The sequence below is a fragment of the Amblyraja radiata genome, chromosome 34 (assembly GCF_010909765.2).
Source record: "Amblyraja radiata isolate CabotCenter1 chromosome 34, sAmbRad1.1.pri, whole genome shotgun sequence".
Lineage (NCBI taxonomy): Eukaryota > Metazoa > Chordata > Chondrichthyes > Rajiformes > Rajidae > Amblyraja > Amblyraja radiata.
This window is the reverse complement of record NC_045989.1, coordinates 15,778,766-15,796,005: the sequence shown is the minus strand read 5'-3', so window position 1 is coordinate 15,796,005 and position 17,240 is coordinate 15,778,766. Positions and strand designations below refer to the sequence as shown.

The 17,240-nt window shown below is 44.9% G+C and overlaps 1 protein-coding gene across 5 annotated transcripts in view; it reads left to right on the top strand.

The window, feature by feature from the left end:
* Positions 1-17,240, top strand: part of rab27a (RAB27A, member RAS oncogene family) — an 88,276-nt gene that overhangs the window by 28,223 nt on the left and 42,813 nt on the right. For 2 of the 5 annotated variants that reach the window (XM_033050070.1, XM_033050071.1), the window contains exon 2: positions 14,579-14,698. The exons of 1 other annotated variant lie outside the window; for it this stretch is intronic. The gene's annotated coding sequence lies outside the window, so the exon portion shown is untranslated. Of the gene's footprint in view, positions 1-8,614; positions 8,625-13,251; positions 13,257-14,460; positions 14,480-14,578; positions 14,699-17,240 lie in introns of those variants that run through there. 2 more of the 5 variants (XM_033050072.1, XM_033050074.1) reach the window with 2 other exon arrangements.

Sequence of the window (17,240 nt, the reverse complement as noted above, 5' to 3'; positions counted from 1 at the left end):
TCTGCCTCATCTTGTAGTCGTGCTTCAAGTTGTTGCTTGGTCATCTGATGGGTGAAAACACACTGACTTAACAACTCCAGGACCAGAATGTCTTTAAGCAACTGTTCTGATGGTTGGAGTGAGCAGTGGCTGCATTATAATGTGGTCCAATGCTGCAATTTCACAAGGTTAGCATCACCGCTGTTTGTGGCTTTGCTGAAGTGAGTGCAGTCCTGGCACTGAGACCTGATTTGCCTCCCTGGAGAATGAAACTACCCTCTCTGGGGGATGCAGCAGGTTGCACTGTTGCCAACCACTCGTTCTAGTTTTTGGTCGGCATTTATATTGAATATTGATGCCGTAAAAATCATTTAAACCTAGATGGAACCGTTCAAGCACACAGTACACTTACAAAATACCCACTTTTAAAAAACCCATAAATCACAATATTGCAAACTAAAGCACTGAGCTGTTGTGTTTTTCTGTGTATGGATATACAGATGTGTTTTGTTTTCAGTGTATCTGCAGCACACACCGATCAATGCCCCTGTGGCAGGTCCTGAAATGATGCAATTAGCGTGTGTTTTGTACGCACCAGAAGCAGATTTCAAGCCTTCACCCCAGCAGCAGCTGGCAACCCACTCACCAGGGCAGGCAGGAGCCCCAGCTGTGGCAGAGGTTTGACCAGACATGAAACAGGCCAGAGCGACAGAACCCAGTCATGTATTACGAGTTCAAATACTCCAGTAATGATGAACAAAGACACCATCAACTCTTGTTCTGAAAAGTGCCCTGTGCTTTGTAACTCCTATGAAGCATTGCCGGCAACTGGTATAGGAGCAGATCGCCACCTGAGCTGCTCGGTCTTCAACAAGAGTAGAGCTGATCGCCAATCTCAATTTACTGTCTTTTCCCTTGACTTCTTTTAGCCTCCAGAGTATCTCAGCTTTGGATCATTGCACTCCGTACCCCAATCCCAGGGCTGGAGAATTCCACAGATTCAACCCTTCTCCATGAAGGAATCTCTCCACTTCATTGTTACATGTCCAGCCCCTTCTCCTGGGGTTCTAGTTTAGTTTATTATTGTCATGTGAACTGAGGTACAGTTTAAAAAAAAAATGTGTTGCGTGCTATCCAGTCACTGAAAAGACTATACACGATTACACTCAAACCGTCCACAGTGTAGGTACAGATAATGAGTATAACGTTTAGTGCAAGATAAAGTCCAGGAAAAATATTGCAATGAAGTAGATGGGAGGTCCGGACATCTCTCTAGTTACTGAGAGGGCAGTTCAGTTGCCTGATAATAGCTGGAAAGAAACTGTCCCTGAATCTGGATCGTGTGTTTTCAAACTTCTGTACCTCTCGCTTGATGAGAGAGGGGAGAAGAGGGGGTGACCAGGGTGAGACTGATCCTTGATTATGTTGGTGGCCTTGCCGATGCAGTGTGAAGTGTAGTTGGAGTCAATGGGAGGTTGGGTTTGCCTGATGGACTGGGCTGTATCCACAACTCTCTGCGGTCTTGGATGGAGCTGTTCCCAAATCATGCTGCGATATGTCTCTATTCCTTGATTGAGCCTTTTACATGTCTGCTGTGAAAACCCAGAGTTGTCTAGATGAGGAGGTGCACATAGGGTTGAAATAAAAGGGTTGTTTGTGTTGGGCACCAAACTACATTTCTCTTTTCTACATTGTATACCATTCTAGACTTTCTGTTACATTTAAAAAAGGCAAAGAGGGCATGGAAGTAATCGCTGGGAAGTAAAATCAAAGAAAATGCAAGGATGTTTTATAGAGTATGGTCTCTGCTGGATCCAAGACCCGCCTCTCTATGCAGGACATGGGTAGGTTCTTGATGGACAATTTGGGACTGCCCTCACAGAAGAGAAGGTCACAGCTGATGTAATTCAGGTAGAAGAACGTGAAATATGGATTAGGATAAATGTTGAGCAAAGTGAAGCGTTAAAGGATTTAACATCTCTGAATAGTCATAAATTGCCAAGGTTGTGTGAAATTTATCTTTATCTGTTGGGAAGATGCCAAAGAGGAACTTTCAGCCATGAGGAATGATTAGATAAGCAAAAGTCATTTTCTTTGGAACAAGGAAAGCTGAGGGGAGACCTGATTGAAGTGTATGAAATAGGGTGGAATTTAAAAGAAATAGGAAGGATCTATTGTCCTTAAGCATGGTACATTAAGATACTAAAATTTCCGTATCTGACCAGAATAATCCATATCAAAAATTAAAATTAATTCAATAAAATTTGACTCGCCTGACAACAGAAGCTTTTCACTGTACCTCGGTACACATGACAATAAACAAAACTGAACTAGCTGAACTCACACGTGTGTGTGTGTGTGTGTTAGAAACATTTAAAATAGGTGCAGGAGTAGACCATTCAGCCCTTCGAGCCTGCACCGCCATTCAATATGATCATGGCTGATCATCCAACTCAGTATCCTGTACCTGCCTTCTCTCCATATCCCTCCAGCCACAAGGGCCACATCTAACTCCCTCTTAAATATAGCCAATGAACTAGCCTCAACTACTTTCTGTGGCAGAGAATTCCACAGATTTACCACTCTCTGTGTGAAAAAGACATATCTTGTGCCTGAAGGTTTGTTTGACTTTGGCAGCATTTTACAGTCGTTCCAGTTATTGCTGTTACATGATGCAGACAGACTTCAAAGCTTTCTTTCATCATTTGCTGGGATTTGTATAATGCTGTTGGATTAATCCTAAATTGAATTTCTTGAAACCCGGGTAGATGGAATTGGTCAGATTTCGCGCTTCTGGTTCTAGTTCTTTGATCCCAACGATGTAGCGTCTTGTGGGTTGGGACAGGATTCTGCTTCTTTGTTTTTCCCCGCTCCTCTTGTGTATCTGCATCCTGCCACTGGATGAACCCATCCCTTCTCTCCAGAGATGCTGCCTGTCCCGCTGAGTTACCCCAGCATTTTGTGTTTATCTTCGATTTAAACCAGTATCTGCAGTTCTCTCCTCCACTGGATGAACCAAAATGTCCCATGCAAGTTGTCAGGGGAGCTGAGTTTTTTAAACTTGTTCCTGATTTACAGCTCAGAAAGGAATGGACTTGTTCACATCTGGATTCTTGGTGATTAGCTGTTGCAATGCACTCATTTCATATTTGGCTCTGAGGCAGGAATGCAGTGTGGTGCGTGTGCCATCAAATGATTCCTGCCTTGATGTTTCATTTTAATGCTGCTGGACTGGGATGAATGTCTTTTCTTCCAAAATGAAATGCAATTTGGTACAAAGTCTATGCACAGATAGATCTTGGGGTTTCTCCGACATCTTCGGTTTCCTCCCACACTCCAAAGACGTACAGGTATGTAGGGTAAATTGGCTTGGTGTGTGTGTAAATTGTCCCCAGTGTGTGTAGGATAGTGTTAATGTGCGGGGATCGATGGTCTGCGCGGACTCTGTGGGCTAAAGGGCCTGTTCCTGCACTGTATCTCTCTTTAAAAAGAAAAGAGTGGCTCGGGTGCGACTCGTCCTTGATTATGCTGCTGGCCTTGCCGTGGGAAATAAATATTTGTGTGTATCGGTAAACCCCCAGGGCATCAAAGTCCAAGAGATTTATCTCATTTTGTTGATTGAATATTTTTGAATTGGATATGATAATTGGTCAATTTAAACTTATGATCTTTAAAAGTGTCAAACAGAAAGCAATAAGAAGAATTCTCAGACTAATATCAGCTGCTTTCTCCACTTTCAAATGTAATCATTCTAACCTTATGCCCTATGGATGGTGCCCAGGCATCGTTATCTCTAACTACCTAAATTCATCATCCGGTTTTGACTTAGTAGACTTTTAAAAGTAAAAGATTTTTGCAGAAAATTTAGATTTAAAAATTAGAAATTAGCATTCTAAAACAAAATTGAGAAAATGGAAATCTGAATGTAACGAGCGACCACTCATCAGATGACGGACGGGACATTGACCCAAGAGTTTCATATTGTTGCTCATTTCAGACAATGCTTGATATTTCCAGCATTTTGTTTATATCATGCATTTGTTTTTACTTGTATAGATTATGTTCACACTGATATTGATTAAATTTATGACCAAAACAAATATTAGTCATAGTCACAGAGTGGTACAGTGTGGAAACAGGCCCTGTGGCCCAACTCGCCCACACCAGCCAACAATGTCCCAACTACCCTAGTCCCACTTGCCTGCACTTGGTTCATACCCCTCCAAACCTGTCCTATCCATGTACCTGTCTAACTGTTTCTTAAACGATGGGATAGTCCCAGCCTCAACTACCTCCTCTGGCAGCTTGTTCCATACACCCACCACCCTTTATGTGAAAAAGTGACCCCTCAGATTACTATTAGATCTTTTCCTCTTCACCATGAACCTATGTCCTCTGGTCCTCGATTTCCCCTACTTTTGGCAAAAGACTGTGCATCTACCCAATCTATTCCTCTCATGAGTTTGTATACCTCTATAAGATCTCCTCTCATCCTCCTGTGCTCCATGGAATAGAGACCCAGCCTATTCAACCTCTTCCTATAGCTCACACCCTCTAGTCCTGGCAACATCCTCGTAAATCTTTTCTGAACCCTTCCAAGCTTGACAATATCCTTCCTGTAACATGGTGCCCAGAACTGAACACAATATTCTAAATGCGGTCTCACCAATGTCTTATACAACTGCAACATGACCTCCCAACTTCTATACTCAATACTCTGACTGACGAAGGCCAAAGTGCCAAAAGCCTTTTTAACCACCTTATCTACCTGCGAATCGACCTTCAAGGAACCATGCACCTGTACTCCTAGATCCTTCTGCTCTACAACACTACCCAGAGGCCTACCATTTACTGTGTAGGTCCTGCCCTTGTTCGACGTCCCAAAATGCAACACCTTCCACATTTCCGTATTAAGTTCCATCAACCATTCCTCCGCCCACCTGGCCAATTGATCCAGATCCTGCTGCAATCTTTCACAACCATCTTCACTATCTGCAAAACCCACTAACTTTCATATCATCAGCAAACTTGCTAATCTTGCCCTATATGTTCACATCCAAATATTATCTGATGAATGACTGAAATTAATTCCGAACTGATGTAGCGTAATGAAAACTTATCAACGTGAAAAGCCTCACTTTAAAGAAAATCTGCCCTTTTCTTAAATAGATCAGTCCTCTCAGTTTCAGAAGGAAAATTGGTGTTTAAACCTATTGTAAGTGATTTGAGAGTTTTGCCATTGAGAGTGATTTTAATTTGGGAACATAGAGGTTAAACATTAATGCTGGACGTTGATATTTCCAGCATCTTATTTTTATCCTCATTATTATGACTGTCAGACAAAAATATGTTGTCATAAATTTGCCGCTTCTCACTTTGATTTGTTTAGAAGCTTAATACATTAAAATGGATAATAAACGGAGAAGAGGTGATGGAAACACTGACCCTTAATCTAACTAGTGCGATCAGTTTGGTTCTTTCTGGATGGATGACATCAGAATAGCTGGACCAACTTCAACATCCACCAGCATTTTACGAGGTTTTTAATGAATCTCTAATTCAGCCCCCACATGTACACTGTATTAAATGATTGGAGCGGGGGAGTTGCTGAATATGTTCTGTTCATTAGCTGACTGCAGCAAATGTTTGTACTCCACCCCCAGTACTGCTGCTTGTTCAGGTGCTTGTGCGTGGCCTCGGTAATGCTGACTTGGTGGAAAAGCATCGCAATCAAAATCTGATTGAAATGTTTCCAGGCAAGGCCTCGTACCCCTGAACCTTGTGTTTGTAGCTTTAGCATAGAAACACTAAAAAAACATGCATTGGATTGTCAAACTTCGAATCTGCAGGTAATTTAAATGCAGGAGGCAGCACAGTATCCTAGTGGTAGAGTGCTGCCTTACAGCACCAGAGACCCAGGTTCGATCCTGAATACGGGTGCTGTCTATACGGAGTTTGTACGTTCTCCCTGTGACTACACGGGCTTCTTCCAGGTGCTTTGGTTTCTTCCCACATTCCAAAGATGTGTGGGTTTGTAGGTCAATTGGATTCTGTAAATTGTCCCTCGTATAATGTGATAGGATCGAACTAGTGTGAGCAGTGATCGATATTTGGGTGAAAGCCCTATTTCCATGCTGTATTTCTAAACACAATCACTTTAAATCACTGCTATACAGTGTAATGGTGACCAGGGTGTGTTTCAAAAGTCTTCAAGTGGAACAAAATCTATTTAAAGACCTTTTCAGGCAAATATTTCATACATTTTTTTGACACACTTTCTCTGTTGTAATGTAGGAAATACAGTAAGCTCCTGTTCACCACATTGATTCACTGGACGAAACATTATTTCAATAGACATTATTAACATTAGTTCAATAGATGTAACAATAGTTACATCTATTGAACGGTCACCATTGATGGGCTCGCCAATCACAAGATATCCTGTGCTGCTCTTTAAAATGATGGAAAATGTTTGTTATCATATCCTCATGAAAGGACTTGAATCTTTGGACCTGGTTAGACAGATCCAAAGCTGGAGGTTTGGATCGAGTATAGAATGAACACTAACCTTGTGACACCAGTCTAATGGCACTAATTGAACCTGAGCAAATGTGTGCACCAACATGCATTGATTTTGGATGTAGCAATAATCATTGCCTCCAACCCAACAGCACTGTGTGTGTCATTGAGAGTCACCTGCCCATTATACTGAAGGTCCCGGATGAGTTGATGTTAAAGGGGTGAGTGGTCTGAATGTGGCAGGCACAAGGTGTGGTGGTGGTTGATGTTTCAGCCTTGCAGTAGGTGATCTTCCTTTGTGGCGGTCTGAGGGTTGGTAATGAACACTTGTCAAGAGGTAGATACATGGAACTACAGATGCTGATTTACAAAAATAGACAAAGTGCTTGAGTAACTCGGCAGGTCAGGAGAACATGGACACGTGACGTTTTCAGACTAAAGGAGGGTCTCGCCCCGAAACGTCCCCAATCTTTTTCCAGAGATGCTGCATGACCCGCAGAGACATTTCAGCCTTTTACTCCCTGAAACAAGTTGTTCGTGCAGCCGTTTTAAGAAGGCGTTGAGACTCTGTCTCACTCTTGTAGCTCCTGAGTCAAGGTGAAGCACACTGGGTGTGGATGGCAGAGTTCCTGCCCTCAAGGCCAGTTATTGAGGTTATTAACCCAGTGCTTGTCTGAAACATCCTCCGTGTTGGTTTGCACACAGTGTCGGCCTTTTTGAAATCCTATTGGCAATCCTCTGAGTTAATCCCTGTCGCCTTGCTTCCAACTCCACATTTGCCTCTCATCTAGCACTGGCTTTTTTCTGCAAAGATTGGTAATCACTCAGTATCAAATTGAGTCATGTTAGTGTCTTAGATCATGGAAGCAGATCCTTCAGGGCAACTTGTCCATGCGACTGGGTTTTATAACTGAGCTAGTCCAATTTAACATTAATTCTTTTGGACTTTATTTCTCTGAACCTTTTCTGTCTGTGTTACTTGCCCAAATATATTTTAAAACATTTCCATTGTACTGAGGGGGAGGGGGTGGGGGCAGAGAACAATGCTGGGAGTACTCAATGGCCAGGCAGCATATTGCTTTCTAAATCTTTTAAAGCCAAACCTTAAGTACATGCGTAACTTATCCAAAGATTATTCTTTCAGAATTTCTCCAACTTTGAGACAACAGGTGTTTGTCGAGAGTTCTCGCCATTCAAAACCTTTCATGGTGAAGGCACGCTCCTGCTACCCTCTCCACACATAGAACTCCAGCCAGAGCTTGCACTGTCTTGCACTTTCCATTCTAAACAGCGGCAAAGCTCCCATTTGATTTGCATTTGAGTATAAACATCAGAGCCATGTTTGGCTAACTATGTCCAGCTTTAACGTGCAGACTTGGCAGCACCCTGCTCCAAGCTAATGGAGTGTGATTGTGCAGTCACTCATTGCTTGGCAGGTTGTCCAGAGATTGGGATTAATGATCTGAAGATGTGTTCCTATTCTGCCGCTGCAGTTAGGGAATTTTCAGCTCCATTGATTATTCTGTCTGGAATTAAAGAACCTGAATGAAGCAGACAGTTGCTTGACAAGCCTGGCGCTGTGTGAGGGACTTGTCTCCTATCTGGCTGGGCTGGGCTTCAGTGTGATTCCTGCAAAAGGCAGCCATTTCCCTTCAACAACAGACAAGAATGGACTATACAAGGTGCTCTGCGCAACAGGTAGAGTTGTACAACGAGCTAGTCCCATTTGTCTGCATGTGGCCCATCTCCTTCTAAGCCGTTCCTATCCATCTACCTGTCCAAACACCATTAAAAGTAATTGTACCTGCCCCTCCCACTTCCTCTGGCAGCTCCTTCCATATACCCGCCACCCTGTGTGAAAACGCTGCCCCTCGCATCCCTTTATTTTCTCCTCTCACCTTAAATCTATGTCCTCGGGTTCAAGACCTCTACCCTGAGAAAAGGATGACAATTCACCTTATCTATGCCTCCTATAAAAGTAGTCTTAATTATCAGTTTAACTTGAAATCAGGAATGAACAGCTGTTATTGTTTGTAGCTGGTGGACAATGCCCCTGTCCCTGGATGGGTCTTTGGATGAGATTTGAGTTTTGGGCTGTGGACTTGGACCAAGGTCCCCCACCCCGGGTATAAGGTGGGTTCTGGTTCAACAAGGATCAGATCAATTTACCTTTGAGGTGCCTAATAGTTTGTGATCTACTCGATGGGTGCTCCTTTAAGAAGCACCTTGTGATCAACTGCTATATGTGTGCATTGTTGCAGTGTTAACTTTTAAGGGGCTTAAAGTGGTTTGATGTTTGATATTAAAAATTTACACAGAAAATGTCTCGTCTCCTCCTCCCTCCTCCCTCCTCCCTCCTTCCCTCCCATCCCTTCTCTCTTCTCCTCTCCTCCCCTCCCATGCACTATGTGCAATTTTTAACAAGTCACACGCAGGTTCTGTAACCTGATAAGGTTTTAACATGGATACTGACATCAAATTGCAGCTTAGGACATTGGATGTAATTGGAACATGATGTGTCTCTCATTGCCATGAGTTAGCGCTTCCATGATCCATGTCCAAGGTGGCTGACGTGTATGGAGTTTCATTGATGGAGTTTCCCATCCAGTGGTGCAGCAATAGGCAGGCGAGCATAATCCTGGCAGCTTTCTGTTTTTTGTTTGAGGAAGGCAGACATCCAGGATGGTCGGTGAAGAATAGCCTGGGATTGCAAACTGGCCAATTACTGCTCCTGTCATTATAGATCAGAGGTTTTGGGTGTGTGTGTGTGTGTGTGTGCACACGCATGTACATGTGTGCTTGGTTTAACCTAGTTCCTACCGTCTGCTTTTTGTTCCCAGATGAGTTGAGCCCAATTTTACAGCAGCTGGCTAAATCCTGTAAGCCTGCCCATGGGGTGCAGATAACCTGCTTCTTCTTCTTCGAGTCCGTTGCAATCTCAGATGTCGTTCTGCCAGTATCTGGCGCAGGTCACAGCTGGTCGGGTCGGTTCAGCCAGGTCCTGGGGGCTGCACTGGGGGCGTGGTCACACTCCAGTAGGTGGGACATTGTCTGTACTGCTCCACAGCTGCATGTGTCTTCTGCCTGGTAGTTCCATGCTTTCATAAGTGCTTTGCACCTCCCCTGCTCCACTCGTAATCTGCTGAGGGTCTTCCAGGTTGGCCATGGGAGGTCGTGCCCGCTGGCGAGGCATTCAGTCGGAGTGATTCCTCTCTCCATCCAGTCGTAGGGTTGAGCTGGTTCCATTCATCTTTCCAGATGTTGGTCCTTGCTGTTTCTTTGGTTGTCTGGAGAGGTGGGACTGTCTGCAAGAAACTGGCTCTGGATTTCAGTTGGGGTGGAGGTGCTGTGTGTCCATGCAGGGGGTGCCTGGTATCGATCTCCTGTGCTCTCCGCTCGTCTTGGGCGACGATGGATCGTCTGATATGGGGGGGGGGGGGGGGGGCAATACCAGCTAGGGCGTAGAGGCACGGGACTGGCGTTGTCTTTATGCATCCCGTGATAATGCGGCAGGTGTCGTTGAGGGCTGTGTCAACCAGTTTGGTGTGGTGGGAGCGGCTCCAGCTTGAGCACGCGTATTCAGCTGTGGAGAAGCACAGGGCTAGGGCAGTTGCACGGATGGTTGGTGGATCAGCGCCCCACTTTGAGTTTACCAGTTTGCGCAGGATGTTGTTGCGAGTGTTGACCTGCTCAACCACTAGGATGTCACCACTAAGGCGCAGGGAGGATCTCCTAGCAATGTAACAGCCCCAGGTAACATCTTTCATCCACCAGCTTTGACAGTTTTGTAAATGAGGACTGGGAATTCCACTGGGATATCCCTCCACGTTATCATTCAATCTCGCACAGCTTTATCCCTGGAGGTTCCCTTTAACCTGGTTGGTACAGAATAGATTATTGTTCATATTTATACCTTGGAATGTGAAACTCTCAACCTTCTCCACTACAGCACCAGTGATGTTTGCTGGGGGTGTGTACACCATATCATTTCCTGAAGACAATAACCAGCTATTTCATCTTGTTGACATTGAGGGAGAGGTTGGTGTCTTGACATCATCATGCTACTAAACTCTCAGTATCATCTGCAATCTTGTAAATGGAATTAGCAGAGTTTGGCCGCAGAGTCGTGAGTGTACAGGAAGGATACTAAGGGCTTGAGAACACAACCTTGCAGGGCATTGATGTTGAGAATTATCACCGATGATGTTTTGTCATTTATCTTCGCTGATTGTGGTCTATGGGTCGAGCATCTGGTTGTAGAGAGGGTGCTGACTCCCAAGTCCAGGAGTTTGGAGATGAGTTTGGTTGGAGTTATGGCGTTTAAAGTGGCCTTAGAGTCACAAATGATGTCAAGAGTCTGACATAGATTGTAGTAAATGCCTACTATGTTCTGTGTGCTGAAACAAAGCATGAATTTCATTGTCCTATCAGGGACACATGACAATAAACGCACTTGAACTTGATGTCCTTGTTATCTAGGTGTTCCAGTGACGAGTGTAGTAGGGTCAGGGAGATGGCATCTGCTGTGGACCTATTGTGACGGTAGGCAACTGGTGTGGCACAAGGATAGCTAATCAGTGCAAAGGTGGTCAAATAGGGGGAGGGGTATGTTCATGTACAGAAGTAAAATAGAGCAGATGCTGAAAATCTGAAATAAAAACTGCCGGAGCTTGTTAGGCCGGCAGGATTTTGTCCATTGACCAACTCACAGCCTGTGTTTGCAGCCGGTGCAGAAATTGTACCACGGTGTTTCACAGTGTCATTGTTAAATTAACTTCATGTACATAAGGTGTAACCAATTTTAACTGATATCTTTAAATAAATATCCCTGCCCTTCTGCAGCTTGGAGGGGGCTTTGATGAAACTTTATTCGGCTGCACCTGGAATTCAGTGAAGCTCTGGCAATCCTGCCATGAATCACAATGATGCTGCCTGCACACGTGTCAGAAACAGGAGCCCGGCACAAGTGTCCCTCCACCTCGAGGTTGGAGAGGAAATAGTGGCGACAATTGTAGCTTAATTGTAGCGTAAAAGATGAGCGTTAGATTCCAGCACCATGTCTGGAGGTTTGTTGGATGGCTGATTGTTGGGTGGCGGAAGTGAACAGGGAACCTGGATGCCTGTATTCCCCATGTTGACTAATGTCCATTTTGTTGTGTGGCTGATGGGTAGTTCAGGAACATTTCCTGCTCCCTGTGGTGATTAAACATAGAAAATAGGTGCAGGAGGAGGCCATTCGGCCCTTCGAGCCAGCACCGCCATTCATTGTGATCATGGCTGATCGTCCCCAATCAATAACCCGTGCCTGCCTTCTCCCCATATCCCTTGATTCCACTAGCCCCTAGAGCTCTATCTAACTCTCTCCTAAATCCATCCAGTGATTTGGCCTCCACTGCCCTCTGTGGCAGGGAATTCCCCAAATTCACAACTCTCTGGGTGGAAAAGTTTTTTCTCACCTCAGTCTTAAATGGCCTCCCCTTTATTGTAAGACTGTGGCCCCTGGTTCTGGACTCGCCCAACATTGGGAACATTTTTCCTGCATCTAGCTTGTCCAGTCCTTTTATAAATTTATATGTTTCTATAAGATAACCCCTCATCCTTCTAAACTCCAGTGAATACAAGCCTAGTCTTTTCAATCTTTCGTCATATGACAGTCCTGCCATCCCAGGGATCAACTCATGAACCTACGCTGCACGGCCTCAATCACAAGGATGTCCTACATCAAATTCCTTTATCCTCAAGGACCTTTATCCTCCTTCATTCTTTACATCAGTTTTTTTATTTATTTTTATTTAAATTTTTTTTTGGTTGTGTCGGAAGGAACTGCAGATGCTAGTTTAAACTAGATATAGACACACAAAGCTGGAGGACTGCAGTGGGTCAGGCTGACCTGACCTCCTGAGTTACTCCAGCTCTGTGTCTGGCTCTGTGGTTATTTATGTCTTCCATCATCTGCAGTGCTTTGTTTCTACACCACTCTCTAGACAAGATGCGATAGCACTGGAGAGGGTGCATGGTTTGGTTATGAGGAGGGATTGGGTCTGTTTTCCTAGGAGAGGAGGAAGGTAGGTAGGCATGATTGAGGTGCGAGGGTTCTCGATGGTGGGAACTGCAGGAAACTATTCCCCATATCAGGGGATCAAGATGTCAGGTGGATCTGGTGGGAACTTTTTCACCCGAAGGGTGGTGAGTTCTGAGATTGCAATGCCAGAGAAAGTGGTGGAAGCAGAGGCACTGACGGTATTTACGAAGCATAAAACGACGCTGGAGCTCCTCAGCAGGTCAGGCAGCATCTGTGAAGGGGAATGGAGGAGCGATGTTTCGTGTGAGGAGCAGTCTTCAGATTACGGGAGTAGAGGGGTGACAGCTGGTAGACTGAGGTGAGGGGAGAGGGTGGAGCAAGAGCTGGAAAATGATGGGTGTGGAGGAGCTGACCGGCAGGTGGGTCAGATGGTGGAGCGATGGGTGGAGATGGTGACCAAGGTTGGAGGTGATATTGCTGGGAATTTCAATCCAAAAGTAGGGAATTTATGCTTCTTTATACGGCAATGGCGAGATTACATGAGTGCTGAACAGAATATTCATCTTCCCTGTTTAATGAAGAATGTAAATGGGTTGGAACCAGTGGAGAGAAGGTTTACTGGACTCGAAACTGGAACGGCTGTACTGAATGTGGAAAGGTTGGGCAGACTATGCTTGAATCTGCTGGGGTTTAGATAGGATGAGAAGACTAGATTGATTGAATGAATGAAGTCACAGTGAAATCCTTTGGCTGCATACTGTACCAAGATATGCAATAGTCACCCATGAAGGGTGCTTACAAAGTTACAAATTCTCCCCCTCCCTCCCCCGGGCCAGTTCCCCCTTTGCTCTTCCGCCCTCATCCGCTGGTCGGCGCCATCGTCGACCGCTGCACCAACCTCGCCACTAACGCTGCCGGGTCCTCTCATGAGGTCTCCGTGACATCCACCCAGGCCCCAGTCGCGGGCCCCGCCGGCCGCAGGGGATATGTGATTTTCTGAGAGGTCTTAACAGTTGCAGTGCAGATGGCACTGTGGAATGTGGGAGATCTGGAGAACTTGCATTGGAAATCCTTATGGCATCCAAAGGCTCATCACAGTCAATTACAATTCAGCAGTGCAGCCAATGTCTGTAGAGCTGAGTAGATATTGTGCTCAATGATGCTGTGTGTTGGTTGAAGGAGCGGTATGTTATTGATGAGGTGGGAAATCCCACTGCCATGGGACCTTTATATCCATCTGAGCCATTGTTGCCCCTCCCCCCTGGTTTAGTTTAGAGATACAGTGCGGAAACAGGCCCTTCGGCCCACCAAGTCCGCAACGACCAGCGATCCCCGCACATTAACACTATCTACGCCCACACTAGGGACAATTTTCACTTCTACCAAGTAGCCAATTAACCTACAAACCTGTACGTCTTTGAGTGCGGGAGGAAACAGAAGATCTCGGAGAAAACCCAAGCGGTTTTTCTTTGCTAATTCTTTACAGACTTTTCATGCAGCCTTGATAAGATTCATTTGCAGGTTTGACATTGATTCACTTGTATCCTGTTAATGTCAATGTGCCAGCTTTACACACATGTGGTTTTCATTTTGTAGTCCTAACAATGTTTTTGTTGTTGCTATTTTTACATCTTAAAATGCGAAATGTTTTGGTTGCCGGATTGTTAGTGGCCATTTGAAGTTCCTGGGGTGCAATGTAACACCCATACTGAATACTTTTTTTAATAAACATTGAATAATATTCTTTGTGGTTTATTCTGATCTGAGCAGGCCAGCCCTATGGTTAATAACCTGGAGCTGTGGTTTCTGTGTTTAATTGGATGGTGTGTGCTGAAGGAAAGGCCCCGGCACAGACTGCAGAGGCACATGATAAGCAGCTGATGCTTATTAGGGAGCGCTCAAGTGTTTGCAGTTCATGACAAGCGCCTTGTGTTTGATGTTGTGAGCTCATCTCTGATTGTAATTTATTTTCCCCCAGTCCCAGTTTTGGTGCTTTGGTGAAGTCTGCATTTAGTTGGTGGGGGATGTTCTGACCTCCTGTCATCTTCTCTTCCCCAGCCTCCAGTTCTGGATGAAACAAGCATTTTGTAACCGAGACTAACCACTGGACTTGGCTGCGTAGTGAGACTTGGATCTGGAACCTTGGAACAACGGGGCTGTTTTCTCCACTATCTTGAGGTATGAAGTGTTTAGCCCCGAGATGATTATATGCTTTTTTTTTAAAGAAGTTTGAAGAAATGTGTAAATGTTAATAACTTTGATGAAATGACTTGGAATTGGCAAGACAGCCTTGGCTTTGAGACGGTAGGCAGGGTCCAAGTTGTTCACTGCTCTGATCCTATTCCTTAAAATGGATGTTTACAAATTTAACTCACCTCAAATCAAATGATATGCAGCAGCGAGTGAATAAAACAATTGGTTAATGAGTTCAAGTTGTATGAACCATGAATATTAGGTCACCTGAATTTGGGACGAATGTGTACATGCTGAAGTCTGAGGATGCCGTACAACTCTGCATCAAGCTACGGGTTTCTTTAATGCTTGTTTTTATTGCAGCAGACATTCGCTGTTCAGTCCATAAGTCTGTGGCAGCCGGGCTTTCTTCAGTTTACAACTTGAATCCTGACGTTATTTGAATGCTGGGTGGGATTATGTTCTCTTTTCATCACTACAGCTTGTGTCATCCAGTAGCGATAACAACTTGCGGTGACCCTTGTTCCCCCACGGATGAATCAATTTGCACCCTTTCTTCAGGATTCTGACTCAGACTACTGACAGTTACGTCAGGACCGGGAATAGATCTGATCCACACCGCCTCCATGCATTTCTAAAAATGTTGTATAACCAACCTTCGCTTTCTTTCCGAAACATTGTCTTTCAGAAAGCTGTGATTGAAAATCTCCATCGACAAGGTTAATGCTGTTTAACATTGTGTGATAGGGTACAACTATACTGCAAGTGCCCTTGGATATGTTGAAGAACAGAATGTGTATTTCTCGTTTTATAACCAACTTTTGCACACCGTTATATTTTTTCATCTGTGATGTTCATTGGGGAGGGAACAGAAGGAGGAAGTTAACCAAGTAATCTTCTCTCTGGGCCTTCTGAGGTGTCTTGGGTTGGGTAGACATAAAATGCTGGAGTAACTCAGTGGATCAGGTGGCATCTCTGGAGAAATGGAATAGGTGATGTTTGAAGAAGCGTCTCGTCCCAAAACGTCACCTATTCCTTTTCTCCAGAAATGCTGCCTGACCTGCTGAGTTACTCCAACTGCCAGAGGAGGCAGTTGAGGCAGGGACTAGCCCAACGTTTAAGAAACAGTTAGACAGGTACATGTGTAGATAATAGACAATAGGTGCAGGAGTAGGCCATTCGGCCCTTCAAGCCAGCACCGCCATTCAATGTGATCATGGCTGATCATCTTCAATCGGTACCCAATCAGGAACTGCAGATGCTGGTTTGAACTGACGATAGACAAAATGCTGGAGTAACTCAGTGGGACAGGCAGCATCTCTGGAGAGAAGGAATGGGTGACGTTTCGGATTGAGACCCTTCTCGAGACCCATTAGTCTGAAAAAGGGTCTCGACCCAAAACGTCACCCATTCCTTCTCTCCAGAGATGCTGCCTGTCCCGCTGAGTTACTCCAGCATTTTGTGTCTATAGACAGGTACATGGATAGGACAGGGTTGGAGGAATATGGGCCAAACGTGGGCAGGTGGGAATAGTGTAGCTGTGACATGTTGGCCGGTGTGGGCAAGTTGGGCCGAAGGGCCTGTTTCCACACTGTATTACTCTATGATTCTATCTATGCTGCCTAACCCGCTGAGTTACTCCAAATTTTGTGTCAATGTTCGGTGTAAACCAGTATCTGCAGTTCCTTCCCACGCATTTTGTCTTGGGATGGGCTCGGGTTACCGTGTACTTTCTGCCTAGTAACCAGATCAATTGGTTTGGCCTTCTCCATGCGAGCTGAAGAAGCCTGCACCGGAGTTGAGGGAAGATGACAGGCCGGCCAGCAAGGGATTATAGTGTGTCTGGGGAATTGTTCCAGCACAGGGAGTGAGGAGGATGCAGATGTGTGGAAGCTGGTGATGCAGGTAGGCAGTGTGACTGGACATGGCAGTCCATTGAGCGTTTGGGGGTAATACACAACACCCAAGTCCCTGAGGGAATAAGTTGTTTAGAAAACTATGAAGCTTGCAGTTGGTGGAGTTGATTGGTTAAGTCACCGGGGCTGGTTGTGTAGAGACGTGAGATCTAGAGACATGAATTTGAATCTCACCATTGAAGCTGTGGAATTTAAATATAGCTAAATAAGTCAAGAATTGAAAAGTCAGCGACAATAACGTGGCCTCTAAATGGCAGTGTTGCCATTTGAAACAAACGCATCTGGTTCATTGATTTGTTGGGGGGGGGGGGGGGGGCGCTGCCCACCAGCTTTGCCCAAACCTGAGCCCAGATCCACCAGAGTGAAATTGCTTAACAGCTGTCTCTGTTCAAGGGGCAATAAGATTTGGCTAATAAATGGTGTTCTTGTTCTGTGAATGGCTCATCCAAAAAAAAAAAAGTGAAAATATATGTACTGGGATGAAACTTTCACTGTGACTAGTGACTAATGTTGATGATGACTGCATTTGCAACAGAGTTGTACCATGTTCACTGGCAGGGACTGGTCAGTGCTCAGAATGTCCCAACACTGGAATTAATGCATTGGGGTCA